Source organism: Lissotriton vulgaris, chromosome 3_1 (genome assembly GCF_964263255.1).
Source record: "Lissotriton vulgaris chromosome 3_1, aLisVul1.2, whole genome shotgun sequence".
Classification (NCBI taxonomy): Eukaryota; Metazoa; Chordata; class Amphibia; order Caudata; family Salamandridae; genus Lissotriton; species Lissotriton vulgaris.
The window spans coordinates 1,270,205,810-1,270,219,370 of NC_141689.1; positions in this window are offsets into that span (position 1 = coordinate 1,270,205,810).

The following is a 13,561-nucleotide window of genomic DNA, read 5'->3' on the forward strand; positions in this document are numbered from 1 at the left end:
TTTAAAAGACCTTTAACATATTATTGAGGCTTTGTTTGTTTTAGCGCCCCTGCTTCTCCACCCTGACAATGACTGCTTGCCCAGCCCCACAGAGCAGAGGCTTTGTTCTATTTCACCTCTTTGTGGCCTTGCATCTCCACTCTGCTCTGTGGGGGCCGGGGGTGCAGTGATTGTCAGAGTGGAGATGCAGGGGCGCTAACAGGTGAAATACAAAAAAGCCTCTGCTCTGTGGGGGCCGGGGGAGCAGTGATTGTCTGCAAGGTCTGTGCACCGCTAAGGAAGGCTTGCCGGGCCACCACCGGCCCGCGGGCAGTACTAGGAGTACCCCTGCTCTAGATACACATATGCTATCTAAGAGTCAGATAGTAGCATGATCCAGGTATATGGACACATACAGTTTCTGTGTCACCCACCCAGGCTGTTGTCCTTCCACCCATCATTGCTTCATCATTCACCCAGCCATGCATCTCATATTCTTGCCTTCCCAGCTAGTCTTCAATCTCAATAAGTAAGGAATATATAAGAGCTTACCTCTGGCCGCCACCACCACCGTCTCAACTCTCACAGCCGCCGCCGCCGCCTCCTCCCCTGAAGAATCGCCCTCCGCCTCCGTGTCGAGCACCACCACCTCCACACTGGCCCCGCCACCAGATGTTCCACCTACAAAGTACATTTAAGAATGTTAGAATAAAGCACTCACTAGTCACTAGTATTTGGTCTAGGAATGAAGACATGTGAAAACAATGTAATTTGTGACTGTCTACGTTAAAGTTAAAAAAAATGTCCCTTTTTCCAGGGAAGGTTGTCTTGCTGCACTTTTTGGCACAACTGATGAAGGCTGTTTTTTTAACACGCACCATTTTTCTCCACACAGACAGAAGATGGACTTCTAACAACAAGATCAAGTTGAAACCAGGTGAGAGCTCGGCTCGACCACAAGAAATGTCTTCAATTAATCGTCAGCACTAACCACTTTTCCATTATCAGTTAAACGTTTAGTTTTATTATGACTTGATTTTAATAAATGTGTTTACTTTAATAAAGCTTTTAAACTTAAATACAATCTGTGTTTTTGGTCCAGACTAGAGTGACTGAGCGAAAGGTTTTGCAATTTTTGCAAGCATGAGTCCAGATAGAACACTTCAAAAGACATTATGGACAATCCCAGAGGACTGCACTAAGTTGATAGAGCTATTGCTGACTAGAATCATGGGAGTTTCGCCAACCGTGCAATCTTAGTTAGCTATACAGACAGACTAATAAGAATAATCTAGTAATACCACAGGGAGTCATAGTAGAGGCAGGATAAAAATTTAGATACAGTCTACAAGAAGAGCAAAGACAATTTTGAAAAAAGTCAAATGAGGAACGCTAGGAAACATAGGTACTAGTCTAAAATGAAAACTTACTGGGGCCAGCAGAGGAGCCCTCGCCTGCCCGATCCTGGCCCTGTTGAACAGCATCCGCCGCCTGCTGCTCCTGTGTCCTCCTCTCGCCCCTGGGGGGAGCTGACGTACAACATGAAAGAAAGAACAGAAAACATGGATGATTGTTGCTTGTCAATGTCAACCAAATCAAACATTTCAAAAGAACAATAACAAAATATTTCCGCGAAATTATATTGATTATGGTTACTTTTCATTTATTTGCGGACCTGTGACTTCGAAAGTCACGTAACTCACTAAACAAAGTACTGAAACGTTCACCTAGGACTGGCAGGCAGCAGTCCGCAGGCAAGACGCAAAGTGACAGACAAACTCCATTGTGATTTCAGTCAGATCAGTGACAACACTAACAGTTGCCTGCTACATTACCAGTCATTTAAATAGTCAAACTATCAATCCACCGCCACTATTTTTCTTATTGTCAGGGTTACAAAGGAAGGGGCAGATTTAAGCCCTTGCGGCTCTTTTGCGCCGTTCTTGCGTGACTTTTGTGACGCAGCAGCTAAACAAAAAAGGGCGCCATGGTGCGGCGTATAATATTATAACAACGTGACGCATTTGGGAGATGCATCCCGTTATAAAGCCCTGCGCCATCAGGGGGCGTTCTGGCGCAAGGGAGGTCATTCCTGCGCTGGAACACATCCTAATAGTGGCTGAGGGAAATCTACAAAATATCAATCAGTCACCTTTAGGACAATGATGCGTCACACAAACCCTGCACCTGCTTGAAGCAGACGTACGGCTTGACCCAGCATTGGGGAGATAGGGTACCCCAGAGCATTGATGGAGCTGCGCCATCGTTGCGACGCAACTCCAGCAGTAAAGCTTCGGTGACGTTTTGGGCCCATGGTACGCCGCATTGCAAATACGGCGCACCATGTTTGGTGGTGGTAGCGGGCCGCACAATTAATGGCGCATCCCTGCTACTTTGCAGGGATGCGACGGTAATTGCAATTCTGCCCCTTAGGGGCATACTTACTTACGCTTTCTGGCGCATCTCCAGAGATGCGCCAGATCAAATGCGTCAAGCAAAACTACCCTTGCGACACGGCAGATGTGCCTCATTTACAATGCGGCGCGCCCTGGCGCAAGGGTAGGCACTTGCGTGACGCATCTCGTCACGTAAGAGCGGCGCATCGCTGGAGTCACGTCGCCAACGCAATGCAACTCCAGTAATGCTCAGGGCCACCCAATACTTAACATGCTGTGTCAGTCCTTTCGCCTGCTTCGAGCAGACATAAGGAATTGAATTGACGTAGCAGCGTCGCAGAAGTGCCTGCGTTAAATCTTGTACATTTCACGCAGGCAATTTTGCGAGGCGCACAGCCGCTGGACCGCCCACCCTGCGTACTAGGAACGCACCCATTGTTGTGCAGGCCCATGGCTTTATAACGTGACGCATCTCCCTAGATGCGTCATGCTGTAAATGACTCGCAGGGATGCGGCACGTTTACGCCGCTGTTGCGTCACGCAAGGCAACGTAAACGTGGCGCAAGGGGCTTGTAAATGTAATCTGCCCCCTAGTGTCTAGCATTACGCAGTTCTGTAAAGTACACTCATACATAATAGTTACTCAGGCCAATGAGACCACGAAATAGAAAACAAATAAGCATAGTAGCAACGCCACTGAGAAGGAGAGCAGTGCACCTGAAATGCACAGAAGATTTTGAAATATAATTTAACTACAATGTAATCGTCATCAGCGGCATTATTGGCTTGCTCCATGTAAAAAACAAATATTTGCAATACAACAACACAGAGCAGGAGAAAACATCATAGTAGTGAGTGATTAAATGGCTACTACTACTCACCAAGCCCGGGGATCTCCAAGCCGAGCTGGTCCAGCAGGTCGCGCTCGCGGTCCAGGAGGTCCGTCCAGCGATGGGTGACCTGGCTGTAGGTGCGCTGGACCCCGTAGAGGTGGGATATGGCCCAGCACACCTTCTCCCACCGCTTCCGGCGCTCCCGCATGTTGTAGCCGCCGGCCGCGATCCTGCCGCCTCCCGCGATGGTCCTGGGCAGGCGGCGCTGGACGAAGTAGACCAGCGCGCCCACTTCCTCCGGGCTGAATATCTCCCGTCGCGTCACCTGCTCCCCCCTCAATCTCCCGCATGCTGTCCTGCCACTGGGTCCAGCACTACTCCCCGCCGCCGCTGCGGCCCTCAAGTGCCTGGGCAGCTTCACGGCGCCTGGCTTGACCATGGTCTGGGCAGGTAAGGTAGGAAGAAGTAGAAAATTAAGAAAGAATAGGATAGGGAAGAAGAAAAGAAAAGAGTTTAAAAAAGTAGTTTAAAAGTAAAGAAAAATAGCAGAAAAGACAAAAATATACAGCTAGGAAAAGAGAGGGATAGATAAGAAGCAAAATCGTAAAAAAAAAACTGAAAACAAGCAAAGGATGGCAAAGATACCAAGAGGATTAAACACCATGCCCAGACACGGGAAATGAATGAAAAACAAGATGGCCGGCGCCCGTTCACGAGCGCGAAAGAAAGTTCGCGCGAGATTTTCCTCGCGATCTCGTGCGAACCTGTAGATTTCCCGCGCGATCTCGTGCGAACCTCTACTCGCAATGCGCTTACTGCGCGAGATTATACATAGCGGGCGGAAACGGAAATACGTCACGGAAACAAAATGGCCGCGCCCGTACTCGACCTTGGGGTCAATTCGCGTGTTGCGCTGCAAGCGGCTCGCGAATACTGCAAAAAAACTCGCGAAACAACAAGCCGCAAAAAAATAAAATGCTCATTCGCACAAATTGGCGGCTTCCGCGGTCGGTTTCGCACGACGCCGCGCCCCGAGAATAGCGCGAAAAAAACCGAAAAACGATTTCAGCAAAAGCAAAAGCAATGAGCAGGTGCAAAAGGTCAACCTCATGATTTGTAACGATTCTTTGTAGTGCTTCCTGAGGGGGCCCTCTAGAATTCGGTTGCCTGCTTGCAACTATTTTGTGTGACCCTGCTCTGACCTTAACTGTATGCCACAAAGGTCCTGATTTACAGCTAAAGGAGCAGACAAGCAGGTGCCAGGCTGGAACTTTAAATTCTTTCAGTGACACATTAATTAGCCCCTAATTCATTATTGTCAGTTGGGGCAGGGCAGGTGTTGTAACTAATTTTGCAACAATGAAAGCACTTAGCAAGTGCAAAAGATCACTAATCAGGGCGCACTAAGGAAGCAGGTGCCAGCTAAAAAAATATTCTGTGACACATTAATCAGCCCCAAATTAATTCAGGTCACTTGAGGCAGGGAAGGTGTGCTTTGCTTTGCCGAAAATAATGTACACTGGACAACCAGAGGGTGTGGTGATGAAACAGAGGGTGGCATGGGTGGGCCAGAGGGTGGCATGAGTAGTCAGAGAGTGGCAGTGGTGACAGAGAGTGGCAGTGATGAAGAAGAGTGTCCCAAACAGGCTGGACACGTAGAAACAACAAGTTCACGAAACTTGCGACCCGACAGGTAAGTTCGCAATTTGCGAAAGTGTACAAAACCCTCGCGAACTGGCAGAAACACGGGCGAACACAAAAAAAAAAAATCCGCAAATTCGCGGGAATTCGCGGATTTTGCGGATTGCGAATCCGCAAATCCGCAAAATCCGCGAACGCGAGATCCGCAAAATTCGCTCATGCTTAATGCATAGTTCAAGTTGTGAGGCAATTTTTAATGAGGAGAGTTATTTTCAGGATAATGATTTGGTGTTTGCAGTTGACACCAGTGGTCGAGCTTATGAAGTGAATGATGGTTGTCCAGTTGAAAAAGAAAAACTTGTGACAACAGAGACAGAAGAGGCGCTAAGTGATGAGGTTTTAAGGAAGACGTCCTAAGGGTCCTGTGTACATTTGGAAGTGTAGTTCTATTTGCAGTGTGCGACAGGTTTCCATCAATTTGCTTTGTGATTTTATACGGACATTTAATAAGAAAAGTTTGAAGCAGAAAATGAAGTTGTTGCATGATTTAGATCCTTGCGAAGTGAGACAAATGACAGGTTTGCGTGGTCATTCACTGGCTTGTCTTTCCAGGAGAGTATGCCAGAGTGTTTTTCATCATTTCAGGATGCTAGCAGTGCATCATAATAAAGTGAGAAAATTAGTGAGAAAGTTGTATTATGCTAAGAGTCCAGCAATTATGCTTAAACAATTATGTGCTGCTCTTTTGCATGGTTCTGAAATAGATGTGAAGAATATTTGTGAAGAAATTGAGTTTTGTTACTTTGGTAGTAAAGATGAGAATGTTCAAATTGACCCTGAAGTAGAGGGTAATGTTGAAGATAATGTACAGGTTTCCAGTACAGATAATTTTCAGAAGGAAATTGCCACGTTTCAGATGAAATCAAGTGAGAGGCCTAATTTCACTTGTGTATGTTGTCGACGCACTTATTATAAGAATCAGACTAAGGTAGTGGATTTATATGCAAAAAGTGAAAGGGAAAATAATAGTGAATGGAAGGATTTTACCACATACTTGATGGTAGAAAATATTTTGATTTGGGATCGGATCAACGTGTGTGTACTTATTGTTGTAATAAATTAAACCAAAACCAGATGCCTGCTAGGGCAGTTCATAATAATCTGGAATTGGTTGAGATTCCTTCTGAATTGAAGGATTTAAATACTTATGAATCTATTTTGATTCAAAGTATCCATCCCTTTCAGGCTATTGTAAGAATGGAGCCAAAGACAGGGAAGTTGCCTCCAGCAGATTTACAGAGAGGATTAAAGGGAAGAGTTGTTTATTTGCCTCTAGATTTGAACAAAAACATTAACACAATTGGAATAGAAAAAGTGGAAGAGGAACCTCTGGTTATCTTGGTTAATGGGGTTCCGACAAAGAATAAGAAAATATGGCAAGATTTAGTGGATGTTAGGAAAGTCAAACAGGCAACAGTGTATTTGAAGAAAAATAATAAGTACTATAAGAATGTATATGTTGCAGAAGAGGAAGTAAGTGATGAAGAGGATAGTGATTTGTGTGCTGGCCAAATTGAGTAAGTAGAGGCCTCTAAAAGTGAAGAAATATATGAACATTATAGTGTTCATCCTTTGCATTCCAAGGAAGTCATGGGGAATGCTATTGAGTTGTTTCAAATGAAACAAGCCAAAGGGAGTCCCATTAGTGTTTGGGAGGAAAGTTTGGAAGCTCGGTGTTTCCCACAGCTATTTCCCACAGGTCGAGGAAGAAGATATGATGAGCGATCTCATCAAATTCCTGCGTCTGAATACCGAACTTTACGATTGTATGCAGAAGATCCTAGGTTTTGTCAATGCATTCCCTATTTGTTTCATCTCCTGTTTGAAAGCGATCTGTCTGGACTGTCATATGCAGTGAACCACATCTTAAAAAGTGGTATACAGATGCGAAATATCTCGGCAAGGGACTTTATGCATAAAGTCAATGTCCAAGACAGTATTTTGGATTCTCACTTAATTAATCTCATGGCGTGTCAGCGTGGTACTAATGAGTACTGGTACCGTCGTCATGGTGATTTAAAATGTATGCTGAGGAACTTAGGAACTCCGACATGGTTCCTCACTCTGAGCTGTGCCGAGTATGGCTGGGAAGACTTACTTGAATTTCTACGAGAGGCAAATGGAAATATTGAAAACATTGAATTCAAGACACCTGGAGAACTGTGTTCTTTGGATCCTGTGAATGTATGCAGGTACTTCAATCATAGATTTGAAGCTATGATGTCTTTCATCACAAATAAGAAGAATCCACCTCTTGGAGAGGTGTTGGATTTCTTCTGGAGAAAGGAGTACCAAGCAAGAGGTGCTCCTCATATACATATGTTGTTGTGGATCAAGGATGCACCTAAATTTCTAACAGATCCGGATGACTTAGTGATGAATTTCATAGAACAGTATTCTACGTGTGCTGTTCCAAACGCAACGGAGAAAAAAAGCCTAAGAGAACAAGTTCTACGTTTCCAAAGCCATCGTTGTGGAAAGTACTGTCGTCGTAAATTCAGAAACAAGGACAAGTTCTACACCAAATGTCGTTTCAACTTTCCACGACCGGTGATTTCTAAAGGAAGAGTGAACAGTTTGATGTCTTCACTGTGACATAATGTGACGAGGAAATCACCCAAAAATACATACAATTTGAAAAGGAACGAAGAGTCCAAGTACATCAACGACTACAACCCAGTGATTTTGTCCATGTGGAATGCTAACATGGATGGAAGAAAAGACAGAACTGAAGGATATGTGGGAGGACATTTCCCATGAAAAGAGCCTCAGCAAGAAGTTGTACAGTTTCAGTCTGAAGATGTTGTCGCATCGAGAAATCGGAGCTTACGAATGTTCGGATCGATTGTCTTCAGCAAGTCTCTATGCCAAATCCAGGAGTATTGTTTGGGCGAGTCTTGGTCTTGCTGCAACGCAAAATCGAGTTCTAAAACCTGTCCGGGAAATTGAATATTTGGCAGAAAAGGAACCAAACAGTACCGACATTTTGAAGACCAACATGTTGGATAAATATTATCCAAATCGAAGCAGTCACCTTGAGAATGTTTGTCTATATGAGGTTCTACAAAATTATATATTCAAGAGGAACATCAAAGAAGATATTGAGAAAGGAGTGTATTCTGTAATTGGAAGTGAGGGATGCCTGGTCAAGCAAAGAAAATGCCAATTAGTAAACCATCGAAAATTGAGTGGCGAATCTCCAGAAAAAAAGGAGTTTTTCTATTTAGCACTTTTGCAACTTTTCAAGCCTTGGCGTGCAGAAGAGGAACTGCTTGGAGATTTCCTCTGTTACGAAGACTCTTTCACTGCTGCTAAGGAGACCATAGAATGTCCTGCTTTTCCCAAATATCAAGAAATGCTAACTTTGGAAATTGAGCAGGAAGCAACAATTGCAGCCGAGATTGCCAGAGACAGTTCTCAGGACAGTCAGAGTTCTGTTTCATTGAGTCAAGATCCACTTGGAGGACCTATTATCGAAAATGAAGCTGCCACTGCTATGAATGAAGTGGAAAGAGCCATGGCACATGCTCAGGAGGATTCAGTTAACTTAGAAGACTTGGAAAAACAACTCAACGTTGAGGAGAGGAAAATATATGATGAAGTTACCAAGCATATTTAGCATGGATTAAGTCATGAGAAGAAAGAGTGCTCATGTACATCGTTGAAGCCTGTCCGACTGTACGTGAGTGGAGAAGCAGGAACTGGAAAAAGTTTCCTCATTAAAGCAATTTCATGCTATCTGCAGGAAAGGACTGAGTCATCGCTGTCTTGTGTTGTCACCGCTCCTACTGGACTTGCAGCACATAACATTAAAGGTATTACTTTGCATCGTCTACTGATGCTGCCGGTGGAGCATGACAACAAATTACAATACCACAAGTTATCTGGGGATGCTTGCTGTGAAGTTTCAAGAGTCTTGAGGAAAATGAAACTACTTATCATTGACGAAGTAAGCATGGTTTCCAATGTCATGCTTGCCTTTGTGCATTTGAGAATGCAAGAAGTACTTAAAACTGAATATGATGTGTTATTTGGTGGCAAACACATCATTGTTTTCGGAGATCTTCTGCAGCTGACACCAGTAAAAGGACAACCTGTGTTCAAAATACTCACGCATGAAGATACCAGGAAGTGCCTAGGGAGCATTGGCAACGTCAATATATGGTTAAACTTCAATTATGCTGAACTGCATGAAAATATGCGTCAGGCAAAAGATGAAGATTACAAGAATATTCTACAAGATATTAGAATTGGAAAAGTGGCCGAGCATGGAAAAGAAGCTTTAAATGCACGATTACTTTCAAATTTATATCCCGAACAAGAGATTGTGGCTGAGAATATTTTTCAGAAAATTACTGAGAAGAAATCCGGAATATGTTTGATGCCAACTCTTGCAGAATGTGCCATCTTCAACAACAAAATGTTGAATTTAGAAAAGCAAGAGATTGTGAAACTTGAAGCTATTGACAAAATAGAGCATATGGGATCAACAATTATTTTGTCAGAGAATTCGAAATCAAAATTGGATTCATTAGAGAAGACTATATCTAAAACAGCGGGTTTTGAAAAGACTTTGAATGTGTGTTTAAATTGCCGAATTATTTTGAGAAGGAATTTACATGTTGAAAGAGGTCTGGTAAATGGATCAATGGGTAATGTTGTTGATTTTGAGAAATACAGAAATAGAGATGGAATAGAATTTTTAAAAATTAAATTTGATGGCATTGAGGAAGTACAGCTAATTGGTCGTTGTTCTGCTAGGTTTTTGCTTGTTAAAGACTTATATGTTCGCCGTAAACAGTTTCCTGTTTGCTTGGGATATGCGGTGACAATCCATAAATCGCAAGGTTTAAGTGTAGACAGTGCATTGGTGAATATTGGCAGTTCTGTGTTCAAGGAGGGTATGGCATATGTGGCATTGTCACAAGTTAGAACTTTATCGGGATTGTACTTGATTGACTGTGATGTCACAAACATTTGTGCGGATCTAGATTGTGTTAAGGAATACAATAGGTTAAGAAGAGAGTATGCGCCACATTTGCCTCAATATCCTTTGTTTGAGAAACGTGTGGTAGGCCGGAAACGTAAAAATATCAGTAATAGTAGGGAGATTGTAGCAAAAAGACCAAAAGTCAATGAACCGAAAATTGTTAGCAGAAAGAAAGTGGATTCTGTTGAAGATGTTGTTGGTTTTCAATTTGAAAACAGTTCTGGTGTCAACTGCTATGCAAATGTAGTGGTTAATGTTCTCTTTTCACTAGAGAGTTTAAAAGAACAGATTCAGTTGAATTCAGAACAAATTTGATGCTGTTTGTTGAATTCTGTTTTTGAGAAATGTAGCACTGATCGAACAAAAGTAGAAAGTGTGTCTGAAGTTCGTTATCTGTTAGATGAATGTTCAGGTCAAACGGACTTCTCTGAAAATAATCAGCAAGATTGTCAGGAGTTTTTAATGTATATGCTTGATGTATTGCAAGATGAGGGTGTAGATGTAGATCACCTGTTTGGGCTTTCTTATCAATGGCAGCATGACTGCGAGAACTGTATGGTATCAAGTACTACTAGTGTAGACTCAGAAAGATTTATATATTTAACTTTGCCAGACAGTAAATCAGTCTCCTTTAATAAGCTAGTAAATGCAGCGGATCACAACATGGAGTGTAGCCAATGTAAATCTGAAATGATGTCAACATTATTTATACGTAGATATGGCCAGTATGTCATTTTAATGATCCAACGATGTAGGCCTGATGGATCAAAATTGTCAACTTTAATAAAAAAATTTGTGGCTTCTCAGCTGTCAATATCAGGAAGGACTTTTGTAACTGTAGCAATTATCTATCACGATGGTCCTTCAACAACATCAGGACATTATACAGCTTATTTAAAGTCTCGAAACGGCTGGTCATTCTGCAATGATTCTGTTGTAACTTTCAAAATAAAATTGCCGTTTGACCTTAAAAATTCTTACCTGGTGTTTTTAAAAACAAAATTTTAAAGAAAGAATCTCGGGATTTCCTGTGAGGAATTGCAAAAGGTTCATCAAGTAGAGGGAATGTAAGTCTGCAATGCTGTCTAGATTATTGGTCCAAAACTTTTAATTATAATGTCAATTTAAATATCCAACTATATAAACCTGATGCAAAGAAGTCTGCTTCATAGTAAGCAGAATCAGTGTCATAGGAAAAGGAGAACATGAGTGACAAAGAAGGGTAAGATATTAGTAGTCCAGGATTGTGAAAATAATCTTAAATGTTTTCTTTTTGAAAGTTGCAAAAATAGAAAATGACGGGATTTGATTGGAAGAATTACAAGAGTTGCGAATCGCTGCAACATGATTTGGCCTAGTGGAAACATGTGATAGAATGTGAGAAGTCTTTTCTTGTATGTAACATATTTTTCAAAACGATGGAGGTTTTCTTTCAGAAAGTGGCGGGCTGAAAATATTTATGGCACAACAGAGTGGACGCTGTTCATAGGAGATCCTTCGACGTCATTGAAAGTAAGTTAATTTTAAGGAGTTTTGAATTCAGATTTCTTAGGTTGTATGGGTTTTTTAAACACAATCATTTTGATTGTGGTTTTTTTTCCCCGCTGTTACATGATGAATACCTTCAAGTCACTGATTTAAGTGAAATTTGATACATTCTGAGAACAGCAAAAATAAACCATTTAACATGTATAATTAATGTTCTGCTTTTTGTACTTATGATATACATTTAGAAATGTGAGGTAGATATGGAGAAACTGAGTCTTCTGTAAGTGTCAATTTTAATGCTTACAGTGCAGTACTTCTGGGTACTGTTTTTATTTTGAAAACTGAATAGACCTCACATTAAAGAAACCTCTTTAAAGGACACATCTTATATGCATCCTGAAACAATCATTTACAATGTTACACACAATTTTATGATGGCTTTACATCTCTTTTGCGCTGCTATTGCATCACTATTGTGAGACATCAGCAATGCAAAAGAAGCACCATGTTCCAAAATAGGCCTCACTTCATCAGCATGAAGATACTGTTTGTTTAAAATAAATATCTTTAGGATTGTGTAGGGGTCGTAGAGAAGCAGAGGCTCCTGTAAGTGTCAAAGTTGTTTAAAAACTGTTTCTTCTTGAACCTTTTCCCTTCTTTTTTCTAATTTTTAAATACATGTTTTAATATTTTTGGAAATGTTTGTTCTCTCTTTTACAGATTGAAAGTATGAAAAAGTTTCTTTAAAAGTTAACAAGAATTATAAGGTAAATGTTTTCTACTTTTTTAACCCGCATTCCACTGCTGATGATGTCACTGACTATGTCATGAATGATGTAATAAGTGTGCATGTTTTACTACAATGGTAGGTCTTCACATGTATTATCTCCTCTCTATTCTTCAACAAGCATAAATTTGATATGCAACCCTGAATACTCTTCACCTTAAACAAACTTTTAGAGAGGACACACCTTATCGTCACCCTCAATCAATCATTTACTCTATCACATTTAACATCTATTAGTTCTACTGCTTCATTTCTTTAATCTTTACTTTCCTGTGTTTGCTACTTCTCTCATTCCTTTCTCTATTACTTAATTATTCTACTCCTTCCAGTATTTTTCTCACTCCCTCTCTTCTCATACTTCTTCATTATTATTCACTCATTCTGTCTCTATTAATGTTACTGTTTCTGAATGATCTCCAAAAATTTTTAAAACAAGAACAGTAAGTATAAGGATAGGAAACAGACATTTATGTTACAAGAAAGACAGCTATAGGAAGTAAACAAAAGATACTGTTACTCGCAATCCACTGCTGATGATGTCACTGACCATGTCAAAAATGATGTAATATATGACATGATCAGAAGTGAATTGCGGGTAACAGTATCTTTTCTTTACTCCCTATAGCTGTCTTTCTTGTAACATAACTGTCTGTTTCCTTTCCTTATACTTACTGTTTTTTAAAAAAAAAAAAAATTTGGGTTCGCTCCTGGTTCGCGTACCGGAGTGCGAACTGGGAGCGAACTAAAAGAAATAGAGCTTGGCAGAGTTCCAAAAATTCTGCCAATTTTTTTTTATAATGGGGAGGTAGTTCTGAAAAGAACTTTTTTTTTGGTTTTTGTTGTTTTAAATATTTTTTATTATTTTTCTGAACATTTTTTATATTTTTTTTGTTTTTTTCTGAACATTTTGCAATTTTTTTTATTTTTTGGGGGGAGGGGGGAAACAAAAATGATTAATTGAAGAGGGCTCAACAGGAGCAACAAAAAAAGAAGAATTTATTTTTTTGGGCGTTTTGGACATACATGATTTTTGATTGCTCTTATTATAAGAGTAATGCTACTTTCTCGGTAGCATAATATTTGATTGCACCACACGCACACTTGTTTCACTTCCCCCATGTCCATTTGAATATTCGGGTTCAACTCCCTTGCCTCTGGTCCCGATACTTCTGGCACGACAGATCTTCTTGCTATTGCCGGGGGATTTTGCTGTTCGTTACGAAGCTGAGCAGCACTATAATTATTTGGGTGCCACCTACTCATGTGCCTGTGCATTGTAAAATTTCCCAAACTATATTTTTTGTCCGTCACCCTTGAAAGGCGATCATCACAAATACGGCAAAAGACATATCTTGCATTGACTTTCTTTTGCCCTGGTGGAAATTAA